The sequence below is a fragment of the Argiope bruennichi genome, chromosome 7, assembly GCF_947563725.1.
Source record: "Argiope bruennichi chromosome 7, qqArgBrue1.1, whole genome shotgun sequence".
NCBI classification, from domain to species: domain Eukaryota; kingdom Metazoa; phylum Arthropoda; class Arachnida; order Araneae; family Araneidae; genus Argiope; species Argiope bruennichi.
In genome coordinates this window covers 117,151,860-117,173,128 of record NC_079157.1, presented here as the reverse complement: position 1 = coordinate 117,173,128, position 21,269 = coordinate 117,151,860, and the positions used below count along the sequence as shown (strand labels likewise).

The 21,269-nt window shown below is 38.9% G+C and overlaps 28 non-coding genes across 28 annotated transcripts; all 28 read left to right on the top strand.

The window, feature by feature from the left end:
* The first annotated feature begins 5,719 nt into the window (after positions 1–5,719).
* Trnav-aac (transfer RNA valine (anticodon AAC)) lies at positions 5,720–5,792 on the top strand. The gene has a single exon. It is a non-coding gene; the product is annotated as a tRNA-Val (tRNA).
* A 1,032-nt stretch (positions 5,793–6,824) lies between these two features.
* Trnav-aac (transfer RNA valine (anticodon AAC)) lies at positions 6,825–6,897 on the top strand. The gene has a single exon. It is a non-coding gene; the product is annotated as a tRNA-Val (tRNA).
* A 203-nt stretch (positions 6,898–7,100) lies between these two features.
* Positions 7,101–7,173, top strand: Trnav-aac (transfer RNA valine (anticodon AAC)). The gene has a single exon. It is a non-coding gene; the product is annotated as a tRNA-Val (tRNA).
* Positions 7,174–7,376: 203 nt separating this feature from the next.
* Trnav-aac (transfer RNA valine (anticodon AAC)) lies at positions 7,377–7,449 on the top strand. Its single transcript has one exon. It is a non-coding gene; the product is annotated as a tRNA-Val (tRNA).
* Positions 7,450–7,652: 203 nt separating this feature from the next.
* Trnav-aac (transfer RNA valine (anticodon AAC)) lies at positions 7,653–7,725 on the top strand. Its single transcript has one exon. It is a non-coding gene; the product is annotated as a tRNA-Val (tRNA).
* A 203-nt stretch (positions 7,726–7,928) lies between these two features.
* Trnav-aac (transfer RNA valine (anticodon AAC)) lies at positions 7,929–8,001 on the top strand. Its single transcript has one exon. It is a non-coding gene; the product is annotated as a tRNA-Val (tRNA).
* Positions 8,002–8,756: 755 nt separating this feature from the next.
* Positions 8,757–8,829, top strand: Trnaf-aaa (transfer RNA phenylalanine (anticodon AAA)). Its single transcript has one exon. It is a non-coding gene; the product is annotated as a tRNA-Phe (tRNA).
* Positions 8,830–9,308: 479 nt separating this feature from the next.
* Positions 9,309–9,381, top strand: Trnav-aac (transfer RNA valine (anticodon AAC)). The gene has a single exon. It is a non-coding gene; the product is annotated as a tRNA-Val (tRNA).
* A 759-nt stretch (positions 9,382–10,140) lies between these two features.
* Positions 10,141–10,213, top strand: Trnav-aac (transfer RNA valine (anticodon AAC)). The gene has a single exon. It is a non-coding gene; the product is annotated as a tRNA-Val (tRNA).
* A 203-nt stretch (positions 10,214–10,416) lies between these two features.
* Positions 10,417–10,489, top strand: Trnav-aac (transfer RNA valine (anticodon AAC)). Its single transcript has one exon. It is a non-coding gene; the product is annotated as a tRNA-Val (tRNA).
* A 750-nt stretch (positions 10,490–11,239) lies between these two features.
* On the top strand, positions 11,240–11,312 carry Trnav-aac (transfer RNA valine (anticodon AAC)). The gene has a single exon. It is a non-coding gene; the product is annotated as a tRNA-Val (tRNA).
* Positions 11,313–11,515: 203 nt separating this feature from the next.
* On the top strand, positions 11,516–11,588 carry Trnav-aac (transfer RNA valine (anticodon AAC)). Its single transcript has one exon. It is a non-coding gene; the product is annotated as a tRNA-Val (tRNA).
* A 750-nt stretch (positions 11,589–12,338) lies between these two features.
* On the top strand, positions 12,339–12,411 carry Trnav-aac (transfer RNA valine (anticodon AAC)). Its single transcript has one exon. It is a non-coding gene; the product is annotated as a tRNA-Val (tRNA).
* A 588-nt stretch (positions 12,412–12,999) lies between these two features.
* Positions 13,000–13,072, top strand: Trnai-aau (transfer RNA isoleucine (anticodon AAU)). Its single transcript has one exon. It is a non-coding gene; the product is annotated as a tRNA-Ile (tRNA).
* A 203-nt stretch (positions 13,073–13,275) lies between these two features.
* Positions 13,276–13,348, top strand: Trnav-aac (transfer RNA valine (anticodon AAC)). The gene has a single exon. It is a non-coding gene; the product is annotated as a tRNA-Val (tRNA).
* Positions 13,349–14,374: 1,026 nt separating this feature from the next.
* On the top strand, positions 14,375–14,447 carry Trnav-aac (transfer RNA valine (anticodon AAC)). The gene has a single exon. It is a non-coding gene; the product is annotated as a tRNA-Val (tRNA).
* Positions 14,448–14,650: 203 nt separating this feature from the next.
* On the top strand, positions 14,651–14,723 carry Trnav-aac (transfer RNA valine (anticodon AAC)). Its single transcript has one exon. It is a non-coding gene; the product is annotated as a tRNA-Val (tRNA).
* Positions 14,724–15,473: 750 nt separating this feature from the next.
* Trnav-aac (transfer RNA valine (anticodon AAC)) lies at positions 15,474–15,546 on the top strand. The gene has a single exon. It is a non-coding gene; the product is annotated as a tRNA-Val (tRNA).
* Positions 15,547–16,134: 588 nt separating this feature from the next.
* On the top strand, positions 16,135–16,207 carry Trnai-aau (transfer RNA isoleucine (anticodon AAU)). Its single transcript has one exon. It is a non-coding gene; the product is annotated as a tRNA-Ile (tRNA).
* A 203-nt stretch (positions 16,208–16,410) lies between these two features.
* Positions 16,411–16,483, top strand: Trnav-aac (transfer RNA valine (anticodon AAC)). The gene has a single exon. It is a non-coding gene; the product is annotated as a tRNA-Val (tRNA).
* A 1,031-nt stretch (positions 16,484–17,514) lies between these two features.
* Positions 17,515–17,587, top strand: Trnav-aac (transfer RNA valine (anticodon AAC)). Its single transcript has one exon. It is a non-coding gene; the product is annotated as a tRNA-Val (tRNA).
* A 203-nt stretch (positions 17,588–17,790) lies between these two features.
* On the top strand, positions 17,791–17,863 carry Trnav-aac (transfer RNA valine (anticodon AAC)). The gene has a single exon. It is a non-coding gene; the product is annotated as a tRNA-Val (tRNA).
* A 203-nt stretch (positions 17,864–18,066) lies between these two features.
* Positions 18,067–18,139, top strand: Trnav-aac (transfer RNA valine (anticodon AAC)). Its single transcript has one exon. It is a non-coding gene; the product is annotated as a tRNA-Val (tRNA).
* Positions 18,140–19,170: 1,031 nt separating this feature from the next.
* On the top strand, positions 19,171–19,243 carry Trnav-aac (transfer RNA valine (anticodon AAC)). The gene has a single exon. It is a non-coding gene; the product is annotated as a tRNA-Val (tRNA).
* Positions 19,244–19,446: 203 nt separating this feature from the next.
* Trnav-aac (transfer RNA valine (anticodon AAC)) lies at positions 19,447–19,519 on the top strand. Its single transcript has one exon. It is a non-coding gene; the product is annotated as a tRNA-Val (tRNA).
* Positions 19,520–19,722: 203 nt separating this feature from the next.
* On the top strand, positions 19,723–19,795 carry Trnav-aac (transfer RNA valine (anticodon AAC)). Its single transcript has one exon. It is a non-coding gene; the product is annotated as a tRNA-Val (tRNA).
* Positions 19,796–20,821: 1,026 nt separating this feature from the next.
* Positions 20,822–20,894, top strand: Trnav-aac (transfer RNA valine (anticodon AAC)). Its single transcript has one exon. It is a non-coding gene; the product is annotated as a tRNA-Val (tRNA).
* A 203-nt stretch (positions 20,895–21,097) lies between these two features.
* On the top strand, positions 21,098–21,170 carry Trnav-aac (transfer RNA valine (anticodon AAC)). The gene has a single exon. It is a non-coding gene; the product is annotated as a tRNA-Val (tRNA).
* Positions 21,171–21,269: the final 99 nt, after the last annotated feature.

The following is a 21,269-nucleotide window of genomic DNA, read 5'->3' as shown; positions in this document are numbered from 1 at the left end:
TCTCTCATTTTGGAAGAAACATCTGTTTGTTACGGAATCGTTCATCTGTCCATTTCAACTTTTACAGTAGATATAACTAAATAGATAGTAGTCAGATAGGCCATTATCTCCAAATGCGTATTAAAATAATTGCAAAAATTCAGCTGATTAAATTGATTTTTAACTGAGAATTTTCTAATAGATTGAGAACATGTCCGTGCCCATGGTGTAGTGGTTTTCACATCCGCCAACACGCGGAAGGTCCGAGGTTCGAGACCTGGTGGGCACAGCTAATATCTCTCATTATGGAAGACGGATCTTTTTGTTACGGAATCGTTCATCTGTCCATTTTGAACTTTTACATGAGATATAACTAAATAGATAGTAGCCAGATAGGCCATTCTCTCCAAATGCGTATTAAAATAATAGCAAAAATTCAGCTGATTAAATTGATTTTTAACTGAGAATTTTCTAATAGCTTCAGCATCTATGCGTGCCCATGGTGTAGTGGTCATCACGTCCGCCTAACAGTCGGAATGTCCCGGCTTCGAGACCTGGTGGACACAGCTACGTTCTCTTATTGTGGAAGACACATCTTTTTGTTACGGAATCGTTCATCGGTCCATTTTGAACTTTTACAGTAGATATAACTAAATAGATAGTAGTCAAATAGGCCATTCTCTCCAAATGCGTATTAAAATAATAGCAAAAATTCAGCTGATTAAATTGATTTTTAACTGAGAATTTTCTAATAGATTCAGCACCTGTGCGTGCCCATGGTGTAGTGGTTATCAAATCCGCCTAACACGCGGAAGAACCCAAGCTCGAGAGCTGGTGGGCACCGCTAAGTTCTCTCATTGTGGAAGACACGTTTTTTTGTTACGGAATCGTTCATCTGTCCATTTTCAACTTTTACAGTAGATATAACTAAATAGATAGTTGTCAGATAGGCCATTCTCTCCAAATGCGTATTAAAATAATACCAATAATGCAGCTGATTAAATGGATTTTTAACTGAGAATTTTCTAATAGATTGAGCACATGTACATGCCCATGGTGCAGTGGTTTTCACATCCGCCTAACACGCGGAAGGTCCACGATTCGAGACCTGGTGGGCACAGCTAAGTTCTCTCATTTCGGAAGACACACTTTTTTGTTACGGAATCGTTCGTCTGTCCATTTTCAACTTTTACAGTAGATGTAACTAAAGAGATAGTAGTCAGATAGGCCATTCTCTCCAAATGCGTATTAAAATAATAGCAATAATGCAGCTGATTAAATGGATTTTTAACTGAGAATTTTCTAATAGATTGAGCACATGTACATGCCCATGGTGCAGTGGTTTTCACATCCGCCTAACACGCGGAAGGTCCACGATTCGAGACCTGGTGGGCACAGCTAAGTTCTCTCATTTCGGAAGACACACTTTTTTGTTACGGAATCGTTCGTCTGTCCATTTTCAACTTTTACAGTAGATGTAACAAAATAGATAGTAGTCAGATAGGCCATTCTCTCCAAATGCGTATTAAAATAATAGCAATAATGCAGCTGATTAAATGGATTTTTAACTGAGAATTTTCTAATAGATTGAGAACATGTGCGTGCCCATGGTGTAGTGGTTATCACGTCCGCCTAACAAGCGGAAGTACACAGGTTCGAGACGTGGTGGGCACAGCTAAGTTCTCTCATTTTGGAAGAAACATCTGTTTGTTACGGAATCGTTCATCTGTCCATTTCAACTTTTACAGTAGATATAACTAAATAGATAGTAGTCAGATAGGCCATTCTCTAAATGCGTATTAAAATAATAGCAATAATTCAGCTGATTAATTTGATTTTTAACTGAGAATTTTCTAATAGATTGAGCATATGTGCGTGCCCATGGTGTAATGTTATCACATCCGCCTAACACGCGTAAGGTCCCAGGTTCGAAACTTGGTGGGCACAGCTATGTTCTCTCATTGTGGAATATGCATTTTTTTGTTACCTAATCGTTCAACTGTCCAGTTTCAACTTTTACAGTATATATAACTAAATAGTTTGTAGTCAGACATTACATTCTCTCCAAATGCGTATTAAAATAATAGCAATAATTCAGATGATTAAATGGATTTTTAACTGACAATTTTCTAACAAATTGAGCACATGTACGTGCCCTTGGTGTAGTTTTTATCACATCCGCCTAACACGCGGAAGGTCCCAGGCTCGAGAGCTGGTGGGCACAGCTAAGTTCTCTCATTGTGGAAGACGCGTTTTTTTGTTACGGAATCGTTCATCTGTCCATTTTCAACTTTTACAGTAGATATAACAAAATAGATAGTAGTCAGATAGGCCATTCTCTCCAAATGCGTATTAAAATAATACCAATAATGCAGCTGATTAAATGGATTTTTAACTGAGAATTTTCCAATGGATTGATCACATGTGCGTGCCCATGGTGTAGTGGTTATCAAATCCGCCTAACACGCGGAAGAACCCAAGCTCGAGAGCTGGTGGGCACCGCTAAGTTCTCTCATTGTGGAAGACACGTTTTTTTGTTACGGAATCGTTCATCTGTCCATTTTCAACTTTTACAGTAGATATAACTAAATAGATAGTTGTCAGATAGGCCATTCTCTCCAAATGCGTATTAAAATAATACCAATAATGCAGCTGATTAAATGGATTTTTAACTGAGAATTTTCTAATAGATTGAGCACATGTACATGCCCATGGTGCAGTGGTTTTCACATCCGCCTAACACGCGGAAGGTCCACGATTCGAGACCTGGTGGGCACAGCTAAGTTCTCTCATTTCGGAAGACACACTTTTTTGTTACGGAATCGTTCGTCTGTCCATTTTCAACTTTTACAGTAGATGTAACTAAAGAGATAGTAGTCAGATAGGCCATTCTCTCCAAATGCGTATTAAAATAATAGCAATAATGCAGCTGATTAAATGGATTTTTAACTGAGAATTTTCTAATAGATTGAGCACATGTACATGCCCATGGTGCAGTGGTTTTCACATCCGCCTAACACGCGGAAGGTCCACGATTCGAGACCTGGTGGGCACAGCTAAGTTCTCTCATTTCGGAAGACACACTTTTTTGTTACGGAATCGTTCGTCTGTCCATTTTCAACTTTTACAGTAGATGTAACAAAATAGATAGTAGTCAGATAGGCCATTCTCTCCAAATGCGTATTAAAATAATAGCAATAATGCAGCTGATTAAATGGATTTTTAACTGAGAATTTTCTAATAGATTGAGAACATGTGCGTGCCCATGGTGTAGTGGTTATCACGTCCGCCTAACAAGCGGAAGTACACAGGTTCGAGACGTGGTGGGCACAGCTAAGTTCTCTCATTTTGGAAGAAACATCTGTTTGTTACGGAATCGTTCATCTGTCCATTTCAACTTTTACAGTAGATATAACTAAATAGATAGTAGTCAGATAGGCCATTATCTCCAAATGCGTATTAAAATAATTGCAAAAATTCAGCTGATTAAATTGATTTTTAACTGAGAATTTTCTAATAGATTGAGAACATGTCCGTGCCCATGGTGTAGTGGTTTTCACATCCGCCAACACGCGGAAGGTCCGAGGTTCGAGACCTGGTGGGCACAGCTAATATCTCTCATTATGGAAGACGGATCTTTTTGTTACGGAATCGTTCATCTGTCCATTTTGAACTTTTACATGAGATATAACTAAATAGATAGTAGCCAGATAGGCCATTCTCTCCAAATGCGTATTAAAATAATAGCAAAAATTCAGCTGATTAAATTGATTTTTAACTGAGAATTTTCTAATAGCTTCAGCATCTATGCGTGCCCATGGTGTAGTGGTCATCACGTCCGCCTAACAGTCGGAATGTCCCGGCTTCGAGACCTGGTGGACACAGCTACGTTCTCTTATTGTGGAAGACACATCTTTTTGTTACGGAATCGTTCATCGGTCCATTTTGAACTTTTACAGTAGATATAACTAAATAGATAGTAGTCAAATAGGCCATTCTCTCCAAATGCGTATTAAAATAATAGCAAAAATTCAGCTGATTAAATTGATTTTTAACTGAGAATTTTCTAATAGATTCAGCACCTGTGCGTGCCCATGGTGTAGTGGTTATCAAATCCGCCTAACACGCGGAAGAACCCAAGCTCGAGAGCTGGTGGGCACCGCTAAGTTCTCTCATTGTGGAAGACACGTTTTTTTGTTACGGAATCGTTCATCTGTCCATTTTCAACTTTTACAGTAGATATAACTAAATAGATAGTTGTCAGATAGGCCATTCTCTCCAAATGCGTATTAAAATAATACCAATAATGCAGCTGATTAAATGGATTTTTAACTGAGAATTTTCTAATAGATTGAGCACATGTACATGCCCATGGTGCAGTGGTTTTCACATCCGCCTAACACGCGGAAGGTCCACGATTCGAGACCTGGTGGGCACAGCTAAGTTCTCTCATTTCGGAAGACACACTTTTTTGTTACGGAATCGTTCGTCTGTCCATTTTCAACTTTTACAGTAGATGTAACTAAAGAGATAGTAGTCAGATAGGCCATTCTCTCCAAATGCGTATTAAAATAATAGCAATAATGCAGCTGATTAAATGGATTTTTAACTGAGAATTTTCTAATAGATTGAGCACATGTACATGCCCATGGTGCAGTGGTTTTCACATCCGCCTAACACGCGGAAGGTCCACGATTCGAGACCTGGTGGGCACAGCTAAGTTCTCTCATTTCGGAAGACACACTTTTTTGTTACGGAATCGTTCGTCTGTCCATTTTCAACTTTTACAGTAGATGTAACAAAATAGATAGTAGTCAGATAGGCCATTCTCTCCAAATGCGTATTAAAATAATAGCAATAATGCAGCTGATTAAATGGATTTTTAACTGAGAATTTTCTAATAGATTGAGAACATGTGCGTGCCCATGGTGTAGTGGTTATCACGTCCGCCTAACAAGCGGAAGTACACAGGTTCGAGACGTGGTGGGCACAGCTAAGTTCTCTCATTTTGGAAGAAACATCTGTTTGTTACGGAATCATCTGTCCATTTCAACTTTTACAGTAGATATAACTAAATAGATAGTAGTCAGATAGGCCATTCTCTAAATGCGTATTAAAATAATAGCAATAATTCAGCTGATTAATTTGATTTTTAACTGAGAATTTTCTAATAGATTGAGCATATGTGCGTGCCCATGGTGTAATGTTATCACATCCGCCTAACACGCGTAAGGTCCCAGGTTCGAAACTTGGTGGGCACAGCTATGTTCTCTCATTGTGGAATATGCATTTTTTTGTTACCTAATCGTTCAACTGTCCAGTTTCAACTTTTACAGTATATATAACTAAATAGTTTGTAGTCAGACATTACATTCTCTCCAAATGCGTATTAAAATAATAGCAATAATTCAGATGATTAAATGGATTTTTAACTGACAATTTTCTAACAAATTGAGCACATGTACGTGCCCTTGGTGTAGTTTTTATCACATCCGCCTAACACGCGGAAGGTCCCAGGTTCGAGACCTGGTGGGCACAGCTAAGTTCTCTCATTATGGAAGACCCTTTTTTTGTTACGGAATCGTTCATCTGTCCATTTCAACTTTTGCAGTAGATATAACTAAATAGATAGTAGTCAGATAGGCCATTCTCTCCAAATGCGTATTAAAATAATAGCAAAAATTCAGCTGATTAAATTGATTTTTAACTGAGAATTTTCTAATAGATTGAGCGTATGTGCGTGCCCATGGTTTAGTGGTTATCACATCCGCCTAACACGCGGAAGGTCCCAGGTTCGAGACCTGGTGGGCACAGCTAAGTTCTCTCATTATGGAAGACACATTTTCCTTTTTACAGAATCATTCATCTGTCCATTTCAACTTTTGCAGTAGATATAACTAAATAGATAGTAGTCAGATAGGGCATTCTCTACAAATGCGTATTAAAATAAAAGCAAAAATTCAGCTGGTTAAATGGATTATTAACTGAGAATTTTCTAATAGGTTGGGCACAGGTGCGTGCCCATGGTGTAGTGGTTATCACATTCGCCTAACACGCGGAAGGTCCCAGGTTCGAGACCTGGTGGCACAGCTAAGTTCTCTCATTGTGGTTGACACATCTGTTTGTTACGGAATCGTTCATCTGTCCATTTCAACTTTTATAGTAGATATAACTAAATAGATAGTAGCCAGATAGGCCATTCTCTCCAAATGCGTATTAAAATGATTGCAAAAATTCAGCTGATTAAATTGATTATTAACTGAGAATTTTCTAATAGATTGAGCACATGTACGTGCCAATGGTGTAGTGGTTATCACATCCGCCTAACACGCGGAAGGTCCCAGGTTCGAGACGTGGTGGGCACAGCTAAGTTCTCACATTGTGGAAGACACATTTTCCTTTTTACAGAATCGTTCATCTGTCCATTTCAGCTTTTAAAGTAGATATAACTAAATAGATAGTAGTCAGATAGGCCATTCTCTCCAAATGCGTATTAAAATGATTGCAAAAATTCAGCTGATTAAATTGATTATTAACTGAGAATTTTCTAATAGATTGAGCACATGTGCGTGCCAATGGTGTAGTGGTTATCACATCCGCCTAACACGCGGAAGGTATCAGTTTCGAGACCTGGTGGGCACAGCTAAGTTCTCTCATTATGGAAGACCCTTTTTTTTGTTACGAAATCGTTCATCTGTCCATTTCAACTTTTGCAGTAGATATAACTAAATATATAGTAGTCATATAGGCCATTCTCTCCAAATGCGTATTAAAATAATAGCAATAATTCAGCTGGTTAAATGTATTATTAACTGAGAATTTTCTAATAGATTGAGCGTATGTGCGTGCCCATGGTGTAGTGGTTATCACATCCGCCTAACACGCGGAAGGTCCCAGGTTCGAGACCTGGTGGGCACAGCTAAGTTCTCTCATTGTGGAAGACCCTTTTTTTTGTTACGGAATCGTTCATCTGTCCATTTCAACTTTTACATTATATATAAACAAATAGATAGTAGCCAGATAGGCCATTCTCTCCAAATGCGTATTAAAATAATAGCAACAATTCAGCTGATTAATTTGATTTTTAACTGAGAATTTTTTAATAGATTGAGTATATGTGCGTGCCCATGGTGTAGTGGTTATCACATCCGCCTAACACGCGGAAGGTCCCAGGTTCGAGACCTGCTGGGCACAATTATATTCTCTCATTATGGAAGACCATTTTTTTTGTTACGGAATCGTTCATCTGTACATTTCAACTTTTGCAGAAGATATAACTAAATAGATAGTAGTCATATAGGCCATTCTCTCCAAATGCGTATTAAAATAATAGCAACAATTCAGCTGATTAATTTGATTTTTAACTGAGAATTTTCTAATAGATTGAGCACATGTGCGTGCCCATGGTGTAGTGGTTATCACATCCGCCTAACACGCGGAAGGTCCCAGGTTCGAGACCTGGTGGGAACAGCTAAGTTCTCTCATTGTGGAAGACACATCTGTTTGTTACGGAATCGTTCATCTGTCCATTTCAACTTTTACAGTAGATATAACTAAATAGATAGTAGCCAGATAGGCCATTCTCTCCAAATGCGTATTAAAATAATAGCAAAAATTCAGCTGATTAAATTGATTATGAACTGAGAATTTTCTAATAGATTGAGCACATGTGCGTGCCCATGGTGTAGTGGTTATCACATCCGCCTAACACGCGGAAGGTCCCAGGTTCGAGACCTGGTGGGCACAGCTAAGTTCTCTCATTGTGGAAGACACATCTGTTTATTACGGAATCGTTCATCTGTCCATTCCAACTTTTACAGTAGATATAACTAAATAGATAGTAGTCAGATAGGCCATTCTCTCCAAATGCGTATTAAAATAATAGCAAAAATTCAGCTGATTAAATTGATTTTTAACTGAAAATTATCTAATAGATTGAGCATATGTGCGTGCCCATGGTGTAGTGGTTATCACATCCGCCTAACACGCGCAAGGTCCCAGGTTCGAGACCTGGTGGGCACAGTTATGTTCTCTCATTATGGAAGACCCTTTTTTTTGTTACGGAATCGTTCATCTGTCCATTTCAACTTTTGCAGTAGATATAACTAAATAGATAGTAGTCATATAGGCCATACTCTCCAAATGCGTATTAAAATAATAGCAACAATTCAGCTGATTAATTTGATTATGAACTGAGAATTTTCTAACAGATTGAGCACATGTGCGTGCCCATGGTGTAGTGGTTATCACATCCGCCTAACACGCGGAAGGTCCCAGTTTCAAGACCAGGTGGGCACAGCTAAGTTCTCTCATTGTGGAAGACACATCTGTTTGTTACGGAATCGTTTATCTGTCCATTTCAACTTTTACAGTAGATATAACTAAATAGATAGTAGTCAGATAGGCCATTCTCTCCAAATGCGTATTAAAATAATAGCAAAAATTCAGCTGATTAAATTGATTTTTATCTGAGAATTATCTAATAGATTGAGCATATGTGCGTGCCCATGGTGAAGTGGTTATCACATCCGCCTAACACGCGGAAGGTCCCAGGTACGAGACCTGGTGGGCACAGCTAAGTTCTCTCATTGTGGAAGACACATCTGTTCGTTACGGAATCGTTCATCTGTCCATTTCAACTTTTACAGTAGATATAACTAAATAGATAGTAGTCAGATAGGCCATTCTCTCCAAATGCGTATTAAAATAATAGCAAAAATTCAGCTGATTAAATTGATTTTTAACAGAGAATTATCTAATAGATTGAGCATATGTGCGTGCCCATGGTGTAGTGGTTATCACATCCGCCTAAAACGCGGAAGGTCCCAGGTTCGAGACCTGGTGGGCACAGCTAAGTTCTCTCATTGTGGAAGACACATCTGTTTGTTACGGAATCGTTCATCTGTCCATTTCAACTTTTGCAGTAGATATAACTAAATAGATAGTAGTCATATAGGCCATTCTCTCCAAATGCGTATTAAAATAATAGCAACAATTCAGCTGATTAATTTGATTTTTAACTGAGAATTTTCTAATAGATTGAGCATATGTGCGTGCCTATGGTGTAGTGGTTATCACATCCGCCTAACACGTGGAAGGTCCCAGGTTCGAGACCTGCTGGGCACAGTTATGTTCTCTTATTATGGAAGACCCTTTTTTTTGTTACGGAATCGTTGATCTGTCCATTTCAACTTTTGCAGTAGATATAACTAAATAGATAGTAGTCATATAGGCCATTCTCTCCAAATGCGTATTAAAATAATAGCAACAATTCAGCTGATTAATTTGATTTTTAACTGAGAATTTTCTAATGGATTGAGCATATGTGCGTGCCCATAGTGTAGTGGTTATCACATCCGCCTAACACGCGGAAGGTCCCAGGTTTGAGACCTGGTGGGCACAGCTAAGTTCTCTCATTGTGGAAGACACATCTGTTTGTTACGGAATCGTTCATCTGTCCATTTCAACTTTTACAGTAGATATAACTAAATAGATAGTAGTCATATAGGCCATTCTCTCCAAATGCGTTTTAAAATATTAGCAAAAATTCAGCTGATTAAATTGATTTTTAACTGAGAATTATCTAATAGATTGAGCATATGTGCGTGCCCATGGTGTAGTGGTTATCACATACGCGTAACACGCGGATGGTCCCAGGTTCGAGACCTGGTGGGCACAGACAGCTAAGTTCTCTCATTGTGGAAGACACATCTGTTTGTTACGGAATCGTTCATCTGTCCATTTCGACTTTTACAGTAGATATAACTAAATAGATAGTAGTCAGATAGGCCATTCTCTCCAAATGCGTATTAAAATAATAGCAACAATTCAGCTGATTAATTTGATTTTTAACTGAGAATTTTCTAATGGATTGAGTATATGTGCGTGCCCATGGTGTAGTGGTTATCACATACGCCTAACACGCGGAAGGCCCCAGGTTCGAGACCTGGTGGGCACAGCTAAGTTCTCTCATTGTGGAAGACACATCTGTTTGTTACGGAATCGTTCATCTGTCCATTCCAACTTTTACAGTAGATATAACTAAATAGATAGTAGTCAAATAGGCCATTCTCTCCAAATGCGTATTAAAATAATAGCAATAATTCAGCTGATTAAATTGATTTTTAACTGAGAATTTTCTAATAGATTGAGCACATGTGTGTGCCCATGGTGTAGTGGTTATCACATCCGCCTAACACGCGGAAGGTCCCAGGTTCGAGACCTGGTGGGCACAGCTAAGTTCTCTCATTGTGGAAGACACATCTGTTTGTTACGGAATCGTTCATCTGTCCATTTCAACTTTTACAGTAGATATAACTAAATAGATAATAGTCAGATAGGCCATTCTCTCCAAATGCGTTTTAAAATAATAGCAAAAATTCAGCTGATTAAATTGATTTTTAACTGAGAATTTTCTAATAGATTGAGCACATGTGTGTGCCCATGGTGTAGTGGTTATCACATCCGCCTAACACGCGGAAGGTCCCAGGTTCGAGACCTGGTGGGCACAGCTAAGTTCTCTCATTGTGGAAGACACATCTGTTTGTTAGGGAATCGTTCATCTCTCCATTTCAACTTTTACAGTAAATATAACTAAATAGATAGTTGGCAGATAGGCCATTCTCTCCAAATGCGTATTAAAATAATAGCAATAATTCAGCTGGTTAAATGGATTATGAACTGAGAATTTTCTAATAGATTGAGCACATGTGCGTGCCCATGGTGTAGTGGTTATCACATATGCCTAACACGCGGAAGGTCCCAGGTTCGAGACCTGGTGGGCACAGATAAGTTCTCTCATTGTGGAAGACACATCTGTTTGTTACGGAATCGTTCGTCTGTCCATTTCAACTTTTACAGTTGATATAACTAAATAGATAGTAGTCAGATAGGCCATTCTCTCCAAATGCGTTTTAAAATAATAGCAACAATTCAGCTGATTAATTTGATTTTTAACTGAGAATTTTCTAATAGATTGAGTATATGTGCGTGCCCATGGTGTTTATCACATCCGCCTAACACGCGGAAGGTCCCAGGTTCGAGACCTGGTGGGCACAGCTAAGTTCTCTCGTTGTGGAAGACACATCTGTTTGTTACGGAATCGTTCATCTGTCCATTCCAACTTTTACAGTAGATATAACTAAATAGATAGTAGTCAGATAGGCCATTCTCTCCAAATGCGTATTAAAATAATAGCAATAATTCAGCTGGTTAAATGGATTATGAACTGAGAATTTTCTAATAGATTGAGCACATGTGTGTGCCCATGGTGTAGTGGTTATCACATCCGCCTAACACGCGGATGGTCCCAGGTTCGAGACCTGGTGGGCACAGCTAAGTTCTCTCATTGTGGAAGACACATCTGTTTGTTACGGAATCGTTCATCTCTCCATTTCAACTTTTACAGTAAATATAACTAAATAGATAGTTGGCAGATAGGCCATTCTCTCCAAATGCGTTTTAAAATAATAGCAAAAATTCAGCTGATTAAATTGATTTTTAACTGAGAATTTTCTAATAGATTGAGCACATGTGTGTGCCCATGGTGTAGTGGTTATCACATCCGCCTAACACGCGGAAGGTCCCAGGTTCGAGACCTGGTGGGCACAGCTAAGTTCTCTCATTGTGGAAGACACATCTGTTTGTTACGGAATCGTTCATCTCTCCATTTCAACTTTTACAGTAAATATAACTAAATAGATAGTTGGCAGATAGGCCATTCTCTCCAAATTCGTATTAAAATAATAGCAATAATTCAGCTGGTTAAATGGATTATGAACTGAGAATTTTCTAATAGATTGAGCACATGTGCGTGACCATGGTGTAGTGGTTATCACATATGCCTAACACGCGGAAGGTCCCAGGTTCGAGACCTGGTGGGCACAGCTAAGTTCTCTCATTGTGGAAGACACATCTGTTTGTTACGGAATCGTTCATCTGTCCATTTCGACTTTTACAGTAGATATAACTAAATAGATAGTTGGCAGATAGGCCATTCTCTCCAAATGCGTATTAAAATAATAGCAACAATTCAGCTGATTAATTTGATTTTTAACTGAGAATTTTCTAATAGATTGAGTATATGTGCGTGCCCATGGTGTTTATCACATCCGCCTAACACGCGGAAGGTCCCAGGTTCGAGACCTGGTGGGCACAGCTAAGTTCTCTCATTGTGGAAGACACATCTGTTTGTTACGGAATCGTTCATCTGTCCATTTCAACTTTTACAGTAGATATAACTAAATAGATAGTAGTCAGATAGGCTATTCTCTCCAAATGCGTATTAAAATAATAGCAATAATTCAGCTGGTTAAATGGATTATTAACTGAGAATTTTCTAATATATTCAGCACATGTGCGTCCCCATGGTGTAGTGGTTATCACATCCGCCTAACACGCGGAAGGTCCCAGGTTCGAGACCTGGTGGGCACAGCGAAATTCTCTCATTGTGGAAGACAAATTTTCTTTTTTACAGAATCGTTCATCTGTCCATTTCAACTTTTAAAGCAGATATAACTAAATAGATAATAGTCAGATAGGCCATTCTCTCCATGTGGAAGACACATCTGTTTGTTACGGAATCGTTCATCTGTCCATTTCAACTTTTACAGTAGATATAACTAAATAGATTGTAGTCAGATAGGCCATTCTCTCCAAATGCGTATTAAAATAATAGCAAAAATTCAGCTGATTAAATTGATTTTTAACTGAGAATTATCTGATAGATTGAGCATATGTGCGTGCCCATGGTGTAGTGGTTATCACATACGCCTAACACGCGGATGGTCCCAGGTTCGAGACGTGGTGGGCACAGACAGCTAAGTTCTCTCATTGTGGAAGACACATCTGTTTGTTACGGAATCGTTCATCTGTCCATTTCAACTTTTACAGTAGATATAACTAAATAGATAGTAGTCAGATAGGCCATTCTCTCCAAATGCGTATTAAAATAATAGCAAAAATTCAGCTGATTAAATTGATTTTTAACTGAGAATTATCTAATAGATTGAGCATATGTGCGTGCCCATGGTGTAGTGGTTATCACATCCGCCTAATACGTGGAAGGTCCCAGGTTCGAGACCTGGTGGGCACAGCTAAGTTCTCTCATTGTGGAAGACACATCTGTTTGTTACGGAATCGTTGATCTGTCCATTTCAACTTTAGCAGTAGATATAACTAAATAGATAGTAGTCATATAGACCATTCTCTCCAAATGCGTATTAAAATAATAGCAACAATTCAGCTGATTAATTTGATTTTTAACTGAGAATTTTCTAATGGATTGAGCATATGTGCGTGCCCATGGTGTAGTGGTTATCACATCCGCCTAACACGCGGAAGGTCCCAGGTTCGAGACCTGGTGGGCACAGCTAAGTTCTCTCATTGTGGAAGACACATCTGTTTGTTACGGAATCGTTCATCTCTCCATTTCAACTTTTACAGTATATATAACTAAATAGATAGTAGTCAGATAGGCCATTCTCTCCAAATGCGTATTAAAAGAATAGCAAAAATTCAGCTGATTAAATTGATTATGAACTGAGAATTTTCTAATAGATTGAGCACATGTGCGTGCCCATGGTGTAGTGGTTATCACATATGCCTAACACGCGGAAGGTCCCAGGTTCCAGACCTGGTGGGCACAGCTAAGTTCTCTCATTGTGGAAGACACATCTGTTTGTTACGGAATCGTTCATCTGTCCATTTCGACTTTTACAGTAGATATAACTAAATAGATAGTAGTCAGATAGGCCATTCTCTCCAAATGCGTATTAAAATAATAGCAACAATTCAGCTGATTAATTTGATTTTTAACTGAGAATTTTCTAATGGATTGAGTATATGTGCGTGCCCATGGTGTAGTGGTTATCACATACGCCTAACACGCGGAAGGTCCCAGGTTCGAGACCTGGTGGGCACAGATAAGTTCTCTCATTGTGGAAGACACATCTGTTTGTTACGGAATCGTTCGTCTGTCCATTTCAACTTTTACAGTTGATATAACTAAATAGATAGTAGTCAGATAGGCCATTCTCTCCAAATGCGTTTTAAAATAATAGCAACAATTCAGCTGATTAATTTGATTTTTAACTGAGAATTTTCTAATAGATTGAGTATATGTGCGTGCCCATGGTGTTTATCACATCCGCCTAACACGCGGAAGGTCCCAGGTTCGAGACCTGGTGGGCACAGCTAAGTTCTCTCGTTGTGGAAGACACATCTGTTTGTTACGGAATCGTTCATCTGTCCATTCCAACTTTTACAGTAGATATAACTAAATAGATAGTAGTCAGATAGGCCATTCTCTCCAAATGCGTATTAAAATAATAGCAATAATTCAGCTGGTTAAATGGATTATGAACTGAGAATTTTCTAATAGATTGTGCACATGTGTGTGCCCATGGTGTAGTGGTTATCACATCCGCCTAACACGCGGATGGTCCCAGGTTCGAGACCTGGTGGGCACAGCTAAGTTCTCTCATTGTGGAAGACACATCTGTTTGTTACGGAATCGTTCATCTCTCCATTTCAACTTTTACAGTAAATATAACTAAATAGATAGTTGGCAGATAGGCAATTCTCTCCAAATGCGTTTTAAAATAATAGCAAAAATTCAGCTGATTAAATTGATTTTTAACTGAGAATTTTCTAATAGATTGAGCACATGTGTGTGCCCATGGTGTAGTGGTTATCACATCCGCCTAACACGCGGAAGGTCCCAGGTTCGAGACCTGGTGGGCACAGCTAAGTTCTCTCATTGTGGAAGACACATCTGTTTGTTACGGAATCGTTCATCTCTCCATTTCAACTTTTACAGTAAATATAACTAAATAGATAGTTGGCAGATAGGCCATTCTCTCCAAATGCGTATTAAAATAATAGCAATAATTCAGCTGGTTAAATGGATTATGAACTGAGAATTTTCTAATAGATTGAGCACATGTGCGTGCCCATGGTGTAGTGGTTATCACATATGCCTAACACGCGGAAGGTCCCAGGTTCGAGACCTGGTGGGCACAGTTAAGTTCTCTCATTGTGGAAGACACATCTGTTTGTTACGGAATCGTTCATCTGTCCATTTCGACTTTTACAGTAGATATAACTAAATAGATAGTTGGCAGATAGGCCATTCTCTCCAAATGCGTATTAAAATAATAGCAACAATTCAGCTGATTAATTTGATTTTTAACTGAGAATTTTCTAATAGATTGAGTATATGTGCGTGCCCATGGTGTTTATCACATCCGCCTAACACGCGGAAGGTCCCAGGTTCGAGACCTGGTGGGCACAGCTAAGTTCTCTCATTGTGGAAGACACATCTGTTTGTTACGGAATCGTTCATCTGTCCATTTCAACTTTTACAGTAGATATAACTAAATAGATAGTAGTCAGATAGGCTATTCTCTCCAAATGCGTATTAAAATAATAGCAATAATTCAGCTGGTTAAATGGATTATTAACTGAGAATTTTCTAATATATTCAGCACATGTGCGTCCCCATGGTGTAGTGGTTATCACATCCGCCTAACACGCGGAAGGTCCCAGGTTCGAGACCTGGTGGGCACAGCGAAATTCTCTCATTGTGGAAGAAAAATTTTCTTTTTTACAGAATCGTTCATCTGTCCATTTCAACTTTTAAAGCAGATATAACTAAATAGATAATAGTCAGATAGGCCATTCTCTCCATGTGGAAGACACATCTGTTTGTTACGGAATCGTTCATCTGTCCATTTCAACTTTTACAGTAGATATAACTAAATAGATTGTAGTCAGATAGGCCATTCTCTCCAAATGCGTATTAAAATAATAGCAAAAATTCAGCTGATTAAATTGATTTTTAACTGAGAATTATCTGATAGATTGAGCATATGTGCGTGCCCATGGTGTAGTGGTTATCACATACGCCTAACACGCGGATGGTCCCAGGTTCGAGACGTGGTGGGCACAGACAGCTAAGTTCTCTCATTGTGGAAGACACATCTGTTTGTTACGGAATCGTTCATCTGTCCATTTCAACTTTTACAGTAGATATAACTAAATAGATAGTAGTCAGATAGGCCATTCTCTCCAAATGCGTATTAAAATAATAGCAAAAATTCAGCTGATTAAATTGATTTTTAACTGAGAATTATCTAATAGATTGAGCATATGTGCGTGCCCATGGTGTAGTGGTTATCACATCCGCCTAATACGTGGAAGGTCCCAGGTTCGAGACCTGGTGGGCACAGCTAAGTTCTCTCATTGTGGAAGACACATCTGTTTGTTACGGAATCGTTGATCTGTCCATTTCAACTTTAGCAGTAGATATAACTAAATAGATAGTAGTCATATAGACCATTCTCTCCAAATGCGTATTAAAATAATAGCAACAATTCAGCTGATTAATTTGATTTTTAACTGAGAATTTTCTAATGGATTGAGCATATGTGCGTGCCCATGGTGTAGTGGTTATCACATCCGCCTAACACGCGGAAGGTCCCAGGTTCGAGACCTGGTGGGCACAGCTAAGTTCTCTCATTGTGGAAGACACATCTGTTTGTTACGGAATCGTTCATCTCTCCATTTCAACTTTTACAGTATATATAACTAAATAGATAGTAGTCAGATAGGCCATTCTCTCCAAATGCGTATTAAAAGAATAGCAAAAATTCAGCTGATTAAATTGATTATGAACTGAGAATTTTCTAATAGATTGAGCACATGTGCGTGCCCATGGTGTAGTGGTTATCACATATGCCTAACACGCGGAAGGTCCCAGGTTCCAGACCTGGTGGGCACAGCTAAGTTCTCTCATTGTGGAAGACACATCTGTTTGTTACGGAATCGTTCATCTGTCCATTTCGACTTTTACAGTAGATATAACTAAATAGATAGTAGTCAGATAGGCCATTCTCTCCAAATGCGTATTAAAATAATAGCAACAATTCAGCTGATTAATTTGATTTTTAACTGAGAATTTTCTAATGGATTGAGTATATGTGCGTGCCCATGGTGTAGTGGTTATCACATACGCCTAACACGCGGAAGGTCCCAGGTTCGAGACCTGGTGGGCACAGCTAAGTTCTCTCATTGTGGAAGACACATCTGTTTGTTACGGAATCGTTCATCTGTCCATTCCAACTTTTACAGTAGATATAACTAAATAGATAGTAGTCAGATAGGCCATTCTCTCCAAATGCGTATTAAAATAATAGCAACAATTCAGCTGATTAATTTGATTTTTAACTGAGAATTTTCTAATGGATTGAGTATATGTGCGTGCCCATGGTGTAGTGGTTATCACATACGCCTAACACGCGGAAGGTCCCAGGTTCGAGACCTGGTGGGCACAGCTAAGTTCTCTCATTGTGGAAGACACATCTGTTTGTTACGGAATCGTTCATCTGTCCATTCCAACTTTTACAGTAGATATAACTAAATAGATAGTAGTCAAATAGGCCATTCTCTCCAAATGCGTATTAAAATAATAGCAATAATTCAGCTGATTAAATTGATTTTTAACTGAGAATTTTCTAATAGATTGAGCACATGTGTGTGCCCATGGTGTAGTGGTTATCACATCCGCCTAACACGCGGAAGGTCCCAGGTTCGAGACCTGGTGGGCACAGCTAAGTTCTCTCATTGTGGAAGACACATCTGTTTGTTACGGAATCGTTCATCTGTCCATTTCAACTTTTACAGTAGATATAACTAAATAGATAATAGTCAGATAGGCCATTCTCTCCAAATGCGTTTTAAAATAATAGCAAAAATTCAGCTGATTAAATTGATTTTTAACTGAGAATTTTCTAATAGATTGAGCACATGTGTGTGCCCATGGTGTAGTGGTTATCACATCCGCCTAACACGCGGAAGGTCCCAGGTTCGAGACCTGGTGGGCACAGTTAAGTTCTCTCATTGTGGAAGACACATCTGTTTGTTACGGAATCGTTGATCTGTCCATTTCAACTTTAGCAGTAGATATAACTAAATAGATAGTAGTCATATAGACCATTCTCTCCAAATGCGTATTAAAATAATAGCAACAATTCAGCTGATTAATTTGATTTTTAACTGAGAATTTTCTAATGGATTGAGCATATGTGCGTGCCCATGGTGTAGTGGTTATCACATCCGCCTAACACGCGGAAGGTCCCAGGTTCGAGACCTGGTGGGCACAGCTAAGTTCTCTCATTGTGGAAGACACATCTGTTTGTTACGGAATCGTTCATCTCTCCATTTCAACTTTTACAGTATATATAACTAAATAGATAGTAGTCAGATAGGCCATTCTCTCCAAATGCGTATTAAAAGAATAGCAAAAATTCAGCTGATTAAATTGATTATGAACTGAGAATTTTCTAATAGATTGAGCACATGTGCGTGCCCATGGTGTAGTGGTTATCACATATGCCTAACACGCGGAAGGTCCCAGGTTCCAGACCTGGTGGGCACAGCTAAGTTCTCTCATTGTGGAAGACACATCTGTTTGTTACGGAATCGTTCATCTGTCCATTTCGACTTTTACAGTAGATATAACTAAATAGATAGTAGTCATATAGGCCATTCTCTCCAAATGCGTATTAAAAGAATAGCAAAAATTCAGCTGATTAAATTGATTATGAACTGAGAATTTTCTAATAGATTGAGCACATGTGCGTGCCCATGGTGTAGTGGTTATCACATATGCCTAACACGCGGAAGGTCCCAGGTTCCAGACCTGGTGGGCACAGCTAAGTTCTCTCATTGTGGAAGACACATCTGTTTGTTACGGAATCGTTCATCTGTCCATTTCGACTTTTACAGTAGATATAACTAAATAGATAGTAGTCAGATAGGCCATTCTCTCCAAATGCGTATTAAAATAATAGCAACAATTCAGCTGATTAATTTGATTTTTAACTGAGAATTTTCTAATGGATTGAGTATATGTGCGTGCCCATGGTGTAGTGGTTATCACATACGCCTAACACGCGGAAGGTCCCAGGTTCGAGACCTGGTGGGCACAGCTAAGTTCTCTCATTGTGGAAGACACATCTGTTTGTTACGGAATCGTTCATCTGTCCATTCCAACTTTTACAGTAGATATAACTAAATAGATAGTAGTCAAATAGGCCATTCTCTCCAAATGCGTATTAAAATAATAGCAATAATTCAGCTGATTAAATTGATTTTTAACTGAGAATTTTCTAATAGATTGAGCACATGTGTGTGCCCATGGTGTAGTGGTTATCACATCCGCCTAACACGCGGAAGGTCCCAGGTTCGAGACCTGGTGGGCACAGCTAAGTTCTCTCATTGTGGAAGACACATCTGTTTGTTACGGAATCGTTCATCTGTCCATTTCAACTTTTACAGTAGATATAACTAAATAGATAATAGTCAGATAGGCCATTCTCTCCAAATGCGTTTTAAAATAATAGCAAAAATTCAGCTGATTAAATTGATTTTTAACTGAGAATTTTCTAATAGATTGAGCACATGTGTGTGCCCATGGTGTAGTGGTTATCACATCCGCCTAACACGCGGAAGGTCCCAGGTTCGAGACCTGGTGGGCACAGTTAAGTTCTCTCATTGTGGAAGACACATCTGTTTGTTACGGAATCGTTCATCTCTCCATTTCAACTTTTACAGTAAATATAACTAAATAGATAGTTGGCAGATAGGCCATTCTCTCCAAATGCGTTTTAAAATAATAGCAAAAATTCAGCTGATTAAATTGATTTTTAACTGAGAATTTTCTAATAGATTGAGCACATGTGTGTGCCCATGGTGTAGTGGTTATCACATCCGCCTAACACGCGGAAGGTCCCAGGTTCGAGACCTGGTGGGCACAGCTAAGTTCTCTCATTGTGGAAGACACATCTGTTTGTTACGGAATCGTTCATCTCTCCATTTCAACTTTTACAGTAAATATAATTAAATAGATAGTTGGCAGATAGGCCATTCTTTCCAAATGCGTATTAAAATAATAGCAATAATTCAGCTGGTTAAATGGATTATGAACTGAGAATTTTCTAATAGATTGAGCACATGTGCGTGCCCATGGTGTAGTGGTTATCACATATGCCTAACGCGCGGAAGGTCCCAGGTTCGAGATCTGGTGGGCACAGCTAAGTTCTCTCATTGTGGAAGACACATCTGTTTGTTACGGAATCGTTCATCTGTCCATTTCGACTTTTACAGTAGATGTAACTAAATAGATAGTTGGCAGATAGGCCATTCTCTCCAAATGCGTATTAAAATAATAGCAACAATTCAGCTGATTAATTTGATTTTTAACTGAGAATTTTCTAATAGATTGAGTATATGTGCGTGCCCATGGTGTTTATCACATCCGCCTAACACGCGGAAGGTCCCAGGTTCGAGACCTGGAGGGCACAGCTAAGTTCTCTCGTTGTGGAAGACACATCTGTTTGTTACAGAATCGTTCGTCTGTCCATTTCAACTTTTACAGTAGATATAACTAAATAGATAGTAGTCAGATAGGCCATTCTCTCCAAATGCGTATTAAAATAATAGCAAAAATTCAGCTGATTAAATTGATTATTAACTGAGAATTTTCTAATAGATTGAGCACATGTGCGTGCATATGGTGTAGTGGTTATCACATCCGCCTAACACGCGGAAGGTCCCAGGTTCGAGACCTGGTGGGCACAGCTAAGTTCTCTCATTGTGGAAGACACATCTGTTTGTTACGGAATCGTTCATCTGTCCATTTCAACTTTTACAGTAGATATAACTAAATAGATAGTAGCCAGATAGGCCATTCTCTCCAAATGCGTATTAAAATAATAGCAAAAATTCAGCTGATTAAATTGATTATGAACTGAGATTTTTCTAATAGATTGAGCACATGTGCGTGCCCATGGTGTAGTGGTTATCACATCCGCCGAACACGCGGAAGGTCCCAGGTTCGAGACCTGGTGGGCACAGCTAAGTTTTCTCATTGTGGAAGAAACAGCGATTTGTTACGGAATCGTTCATATGTCCATTTCAACTTTTACAGTAGATATAACTAAATAGATAGTAGTCAGATAGGCCATTTTCTCCAAATGCGTATTAAAATAATAGCAACAATTCAGCTGATTAAATTGATTTTTAACTGAGAATTTTCTAATAGATTGAGCACATGTGCGTGCCCATGGTGTAGTGGTTATCACATCCGCCGAACACGCGGAAGGTCCCAGGTTCGAGACCTGGTGGGCACAGATAAGTTCTCTCATTATGGAAAACCCTTTTTTTTGTTACGGAATCGTTCATCTGTCCATTTCAACTTTTACAGTAGATATAACTAAATAGATAGTAGT